The sequence below is a fragment of the Cicer arietinum genome, chromosome 4 (assembly GCF_000331145.2).
Source record: "Cicer arietinum cultivar CDC Frontier isolate Library 1 chromosome 4, Cicar.CDCFrontier_v2.0, whole genome shotgun sequence".
In the NCBI taxonomy this organism is placed as follows: Eukaryota; Viridiplantae; Streptophyta; class Magnoliopsida; order Fabales; family Fabaceae; genus Cicer; species Cicer arietinum.
This window is the reverse complement of record NC_021163.2, coordinates 29,482,691-29,490,351: the sequence shown is the minus strand read 5'-3', so window position 1 is coordinate 29,490,351 and position 7,661 is coordinate 29,482,691. Positions and strand designations below refer to the sequence as shown.

Sequence of the window (7,661 nt, the reverse complement as noted above, 5' to 3'; positions counted from 1 at the left end):
ACCAAAACCCAACTCTAAAATTTTACCCATAAAAGCATTAAACTCATTTTCCCCAAATCAACACTTCAACCCTAACAAATTTCTTTTCCACACAACCACAGATAAGTCCCTAAATGCAAACTAAAAGTTTGGAAGGAGCCCTTACCTTAACGTTAGCTTTAGCGAGCGATTATGGTACCGCGAGTAATTCCGGTAAAATCTTCGTTCGCGACGTCGCTTCCAAAGTTAGTTCACTAGCACCGTAGAGTGGAGGTGAGCAACTTTTCCTTCTATCTCTTCGCGAAACGAAGCTCAAACATCGGAGAAAAGTGGAGGTTTGTGATTGACGGTTTTCAAAACCCCTAACACCGTTTTTCTTCGTTTTCGAATCAAAGAAGAAGAAGGAAGTTGGGAGATCTTTTCTTTCTCACCCACTAAGCCTTGGGTTTCATTTCTTGAAGCAAAAGAAAGAAAACAAAAGGAGAAGAAAGAAGAATGAAGAAGAAGTGTCGCAAGGCAGGGAACGAAGCAAACGTTCTTGTTTTCTTTCTCTGTTCCTTTCATTCCTTTCTAATATATATATATATTACTAATAATAATAATATATAATATATATATATAATAATTAAACCTAAACCAATAAATACCTAAATATCTAGATATTTATGAAAATCATCACTTCTCAAACCATTTTGATAAAAATATCTACTCTCGCCACAACTCAATTGACAGATACAATTTTCAGCAACCCGAGATATTTTTAACAAAATTGTCCGGCATTAAATTATTCGTAACGTAAATAAATTATTTTCCGACAAATAATTTTAATCCAATTTTCAAAAATATATTTTTGACATTTAACTCACTAAATACCAAAAACTGGGCTAACAGCCTAAGAAACTCAACACAAAATACCCTAAAATTGTATGATTTAGGATTTAAAATTAAGGGCCTTACAGTCTTTCAGAGCCTATATCCTGTAGTGAATTTTCCTGGAGAGGTCATTGCAGACTACTATGCATGGTACATAAATGTTTCACATCATCTGATCCTCCCTCCACCTGCTGCACCTTCGAGTCCACCTACTGCTGCTGCACATGGTCCATCATCGGCACGAGACCGTATAGCAGCTGAGCCTGTACGTAGGGCCATAGATTTGGTAGCTCCATTTAGTGAAGTTCATGACATATTAAGTGAGTTAAGTCGCTTGTACGACGATTAGTGATTGTGTTATGTATGATTGTGTTATGTATGATTGTGTTATGTATGTTAAATATTGAACATTAATTTCTATTTTAATATTCTGTGTTATTTATGAATTTTTATTTTGAGTTAATTCGCATTTATTTTGAGTTAGTCAGTATGTTCAACTTTATCTCGTTAAATGATAAAATGATAAAACGTAAATGATAAATGATAAAACGTAAATGATAAAATGATAAAACGTAAATGATAAATGATAAAATGATAAAATGTTCAAACATATATTCTAATCTTCATTTAATGAAATGCAATATGATTTGATAAATGATGGATCAAAGTGTTCTCAATGCTTCGTACGTCATGCATAAGCTATTTCTCATGTCTTTCCACACTTACTACAAAAGTCTCTCCATTTTTCTGAGGTAGGTGAAAAAGGACAATCAGACTTCAAATTTATTTGAATAAGAAAATACTAAACATTAATTTATCTGAATAAGAAAATATTAAACATTAATCTATTAAACAATACTACCAATCATAAATTTTACCTATACCTAATGATTTTCATTGACGAATCCAATTGCTAGTAAAGAGATAAGAGAAGACTCTTTGATGATGCTTTATTTAGCAGAAAGAATGTCATAATGAGATTATGAGACAACGACACCAATATAACATTATATAGTGTTGCTATCACGTAACACAAGTCTGGTATAGTCATTCACTTATCTTTTCCTTGAGCACCCAATCTTGAAATTTTCAATGAGTTCTGCACTGATTCAACATTGTAATCGAAAACATTGGAATAAAGGTCTTGATGTAGATGGATCTCTTTATCCAATTGTGTTTGAACTAAAGGCCAAGATTCTTCAGTCCAACCTAACAATGCTGCAATTGCGCGAAACCCACAATTTCCATCAGTCACAACATTTATTATCTCCTCAATATACGGATGTATAAAAGTAGAAAAATGTATGTCATATGGTTGCCTTGCAAAATACTGTGTTGATTGATTTGTAGAACGTTGAGATGGTTGCCTTGCAGAACACTGTGCTGATTGATTTGTAGAATGTTGAGATGGTTGCTTTGCAGATTCTTAAGAGGCATCAACATACTCCCAATATGAAGGATCACAAGGAGTATCAAATTCTTTTTTCCTTTTACTAGCTCCTTTGGTTATCACCTTCTCAGGTGGTGCAAATATTGATGGTGTATGTGGATATACAAGTTCACGCACCTTTGTCTTGAATATCCTTTGACCAACAATATACGGTTTCTTCATGTACGCTTTCATTGCTTCCACCTCTTCTGAAAAGTTATATTCTGATAAAGATTCTTCATCCTTCAATTCATGCTCAATGCTTAAATTTCTCCAAAAAATATGAATGATATCGAAAGGGATAACATTATCAGATATGTGCAACTTTGCCAACTCAGAAGCACATGGTAATCCATTAGTTGTTATGATTGAGCAACCACATTTTGTTTTGTCAGTACCTACAATCTTCACCCTTTGTAACTGTTTGTCAATTTTTTAAAATATTTCCTTGATATGCAGTGATGTAGACTTTGAAAAAATGGTGAATTATACATGTGCTCAACATCGATGATGGTTTTCTGAAAAGACGATTTAATGATACATACTTGGTTCTTCAACATCATATTCACAACATCCCAACTTTTACACAAATCACCAAAACTAGTTTGCAACATGTATTTCAATCTCCAATGAGCAGACTCAACTCTACAAATAAATTAAATAACACAAATTAAAGCAAATAAATTAGTAAATCATATTTTCTAAAACAAAACAAATCATAAGTTAAAAATACTTGTTAGATGTTGTGTTCCCCAAATGCATCAATGTATTGGTCCAAACCTTGACAAATCTTTCTTTGTAAGGTGCCAACCATGAATCTTTCACATAATCAACAAAAAGGATAATATTGGCACACACTAGCTCAAAGTGTTGCAAGTGATTATCATACTCCTCCACACTAGTCGAATATACAATTTTTTTCTATAAATCCATTACTTCATCTTGTCTATCCTTTTTCACATATTGTTTGCATCTTGCCCCAACATTTTTTTCAATATGAAAACGACATAGCAAATGTATTGAAGTAGGAAACGCATCACTAATAACATTCATCATGGCAAGATATCTATCAGTCACAATAACTTTAGAAATTAAAGTCACAGAGACGAACAACTGTCTTGCCTTTTCAAATGTCTAGATGAAGTTATCTTGTCGCTCTTGTTCCAAGTAAGCAAACCCAACCGAAAATGTCAAACTAGTAGATGTGACACTGATAATTTCAAGTGATGATAACCGATATCTATTTGTTTTGTATGTGCTATCACATATCAAAACAAAATGAAACGTGTTTAACAACTTTATATAATCAGGATACACCTAAAATATATCTCTCAAAACATCTGAATTTTTTAGTCTTCTTGTCCAATGTGCATAATTTTGTTGTTGTATTAACTTCAACAGAAGCTGCACTTTTGTGTACGAACCTGATGACTCTTCATCATATGCATATTTTTCATTGATTTTAGTCTTATTTATTTTTATTCATTAGTTAATTTAAGAATTTATTTGATATATTTTGTTAATTTTATTTCTTTGATTTCATGAAATATTTACATTCTTATTTCCTTGATTAAGTAGAGATTTTTTGGAGTTTTGTGTTGTTACTTTGTTTTAGTGCAGTGCTGAATTTTGGCGAGAAATTAATATTACATATGTGGAGTATTTCAGCCATATCTAGAGTTATAGATGTCCAATTGGAGTCAAACTAAGTGCAAATGAATGCTATTATCCATAGCTACAACTTTCATAAAAATATCGGAACCCAATTCAAACTCTAAAGAGGAGAAAAATGCAAAACACATCAAACAAAAGAAGATGTGCGCCTGAAGCGCAACAGCCGCGTCTGAGGCGCATTTCCAGCATTTGGCCACTGCCAGGATGCGCTTGAAGTGCAAAGCATGCGCCTGGGGCGCGTGGCACGCGTCAGCATTCATTAAAATGCATTTTTTTTTCACTTTTTAAGCATCTTTTTTACTATTGGGAAGTGGGGAGACTTGTGCCCTAGCAGAGAAACTCAAAGAAGACCGTTTCTAACATCATTGGAGCAGTTTTATCAAGAATCATTCATGAATCTTTCTTGTAATTCTTCTCTAATCTCTATCTTTTTTATCTATGTCATGAGTAACTAAACCATATTTGTTAGGGATGAGTGTAACAAGATGAAACCCTTATTTTTCTAATTTGATTTCTAGTTATATGAATGAGTTTATTGAATTATTTTACTCATCTTTGTATTTAATGCTTTTTATTGTTTGATCAACATTAAAATGTTCTACGATTCGTATTTTGAAATGGAAGTAGACTTTACGAATGCTAGAGATGAGAAATTCATGAATTTGTAGTCTAGGGATAGATGCAACTCATGAAACCAATTAAATTAGTTGCAGAGGCAATAGTTTAAAAAGAGAATTCATATACAGTAATGCTTAATTCTAATCTTAATTCTAATACATTAGGGCAAGAATAATAAAGAGAATTTGGTAATAATTCAATAAAAGAATTCAATAACTAGGATCAAATTAGACATCAAGGTTGGATTCGAAGTGAAACTCATCCTTGACATTTTTCTTATTATAAATGATCAATTTTATTATGATTGTTAATTTTAAGTATTATTTCAATCAATTTGAGAACTTTTTTGTTCAATTTTAGTAACTAAATATAATTCATAGTAAAACACAATCTTAGAGTTCGACACTCGGTACTACCGTTTTAATTATTAATTGCAACGATTCAGTACACTTGCTGAAACGCTATCAGAACCTCTCAATAATGCTCGATAAGTACTCCTTGCTTTATATATTTGACTGAGAATTGTGAGATTAGCTTTATTTCTCTCTATCAAAGCATTCAAAATGAATCTTGGTGCAAGCTTATACTTTGTTATGTCATTGACAAATTTCCTCTTTTCTTCGTTTAAACGCTCCAAATATGAATGACTGGTTACACAACGGACAGTTTTCCTTGTGAGAACAAGTTACTGTTGATTTTGATTTTAATTTATATTTTCCACCTCTTTCGCATCCCAAAATTAATTTGTCTTTTCTTCCCCTCTTTCCGGTTGCTTTATCTGATCGAATGGTAAAAATTAAAATTCTATTTTGCCTTTCAATATTTTTTGCCCATTCAAATACAACTTATCGAGAGGGAAATGCCTACAAAATATGTTTCAAATATATATCTATGATAAAAATTTGATCGGTGGTGGATTATCAGTAATAATACCTGATAGGTGGTAAATTTTTCTGTAGAATCTATAATCGTTCTTGAAGCAGGAACCTCAACTCTACTCATACCTAATTTCAAAAAAAGTAATAAATTTAATTAATAATAATATTATAAATCTATTTTTTAAATAAAATTTTAATTATTATTAAAATAATTATGTACATTTCAAAAGTTTCTCATAAATTGAAACTTTTGAAAGTTCCAAAAATTTTGAAATTTTCGAAATTAAATTACTTCGAAAATTGGAAAGTTTCGAAAGTGATGTGTTTCAAAGATTTGAAAGTTTTGAGGTTTATGTTTCGAATTAAATTCATCAAAACTTTCGAAAGTTTTGATGAATTTTGGAAAAAAATACATTTCGAAACTTTCAAATTTATCAAAAGTTTCGAAACGTTCATAAAATCCTAGAAAATTACATTTCGAAACTTTCACATTTATCAAAAGTTTTGAAATTGTATAAAATTTCTGGAAATTTAAGTTTCGAAAGTTTCATATTTAATAAAACTTTCAAAAATGTAAACAAAACTCACTTTTTTATATTTCGAAAGTTTGAAATTTTCGAATGTTTAGGAAAATTTTGTAATTTTCAAAAGAGGGGGTGAGAAATGGAGTGACAATTTTTTTGATTGTTTTATACATAGTAAAAAAGGGCAATATGATATTTTCCATGGAGATAGATGGTGAGAGTGCACGGTACAAAACTCAGTCAATATATTTTAAATATTAGTAGATTTTCAATTATATATCAATATATTTTAGTGCAAAATATTTATCTCTTTATGATATATTTTTATTAGGTGTATCTAATTTGAACCTCTAAAAAAAAAGTCCAAAAGTGGACCATTACCATTTTTAGTAAAATAGTTGATTTATAATAATAAAAAAGAAAAATAAGGGTCCACATTTAGACAATTTTTTGGAATTACATATTAGAAGCACCAATTTTATTTTTCAGGTGAGGCACCAATTCAAATGAAAATGGATACTAATTAAAAAACATTCATTTTTTAACAAGAGAAAACTCATATAATTTCATTAATAATATGTGATGGATAACTGGCATTTATTTCTCACTCACTTAAATGATCAACTACAAAAATGTTCAATAATTCAATAACAATGTTATTATGCTTGAGTTGGCAATAAAAGAGGCTACAATCACAAATAAAAACTTCATAAAGAATGATATTAATTTCAATGTTATTTTAATGGGTCGAGAATTGCAACTATTATTTCGATATAATTTTGATAAATTGGAGATGTGCTTTGTATTTTTTATTGCCACAATCTCAAATTTACAAAGAAAACGTATAGAAAATGAAATTCCATTTTTAATAACATAAATACTTTGTTTTAGACAATAGCGCAAACATTATTTTCGTAACAAATTGTACAAACATTTTTAAACATAATAAAATAAAGAACTGACTATAACAAAGAAGTCAAAAAAGTAACAATTTTAATATGATTTTAGTGTTCTTAATTATAATATTTTTTGTTTTAACTTTAAAAAAAATTGTTTGAATTTAGTCTTTATAAATTAAAAATAATTTTTAATTTATGACATCACTTTACTGAATCACATGACATAGTTTTATTGACTTACATATGAAGTCAATAGCTAAAACCTACTATTTTTGAATTTATAAAGATTAAATTTAAATAAAAAATTTATAATTAAGAATTAAATTTAGAAAACACTATAGTTATAAATAAAAAATTAAATATCATATTTAAATCTATATTGTATTAAAAAAAATAAAAGATTACATTAAAAAAAATTAAGATTATTTTATTTATAAGAGAAAATTTAAGATAAATTAGTTGGTGTAATCTTACCTATTTTTATTTAGACTCTTTCTAAGAGGGACACGACTCACACAACACACAAAAAAAACAAACTTTTTTTTTTAGACAGGACACAAAAAGATCCCTTTTACGAAAATAACCCACACGATAGCGCGATGAACTCTTTATAAATAGAGACAAACGCGACACGCACCGTCTCGCATAATCGCTTCCCATTAACAACAACAAAAGACCAACAAATCCATTTTCTTTCTCGTCATCAATTCATTCGCACTCTTTGTTGTGTCGAGTATTATCGACTCTACTTTTTAACTACTTGTGTAATGTACGAGGTACACTCTTT

General features: G+C 29.9%; 1 protein-coding gene across 2 annotated transcripts in view; it reads left to right on the top strand.

The window, feature by feature from the left end:
- Nucleotides 1-7,462: 7,462 nt before the first annotated feature.
- Nucleotides 7,463-7,661, top strand: part of LOC101491037 (protein EMSY-LIKE 1) — an 8,525-nt gene continuing 8,326 nt past the window's right edge. The window contains exon 1 of one of the 2 annotated variants that reach the window (XM_012715019.3): nt 7,463-7,661. This exon is cut by the window's right edge and continues 107 nt beyond it. The gene's annotated coding sequence lies outside the window, so the exon portion shown is untranslated. The other variant, XM_012715018.3, reaches the window with a different exon arrangement.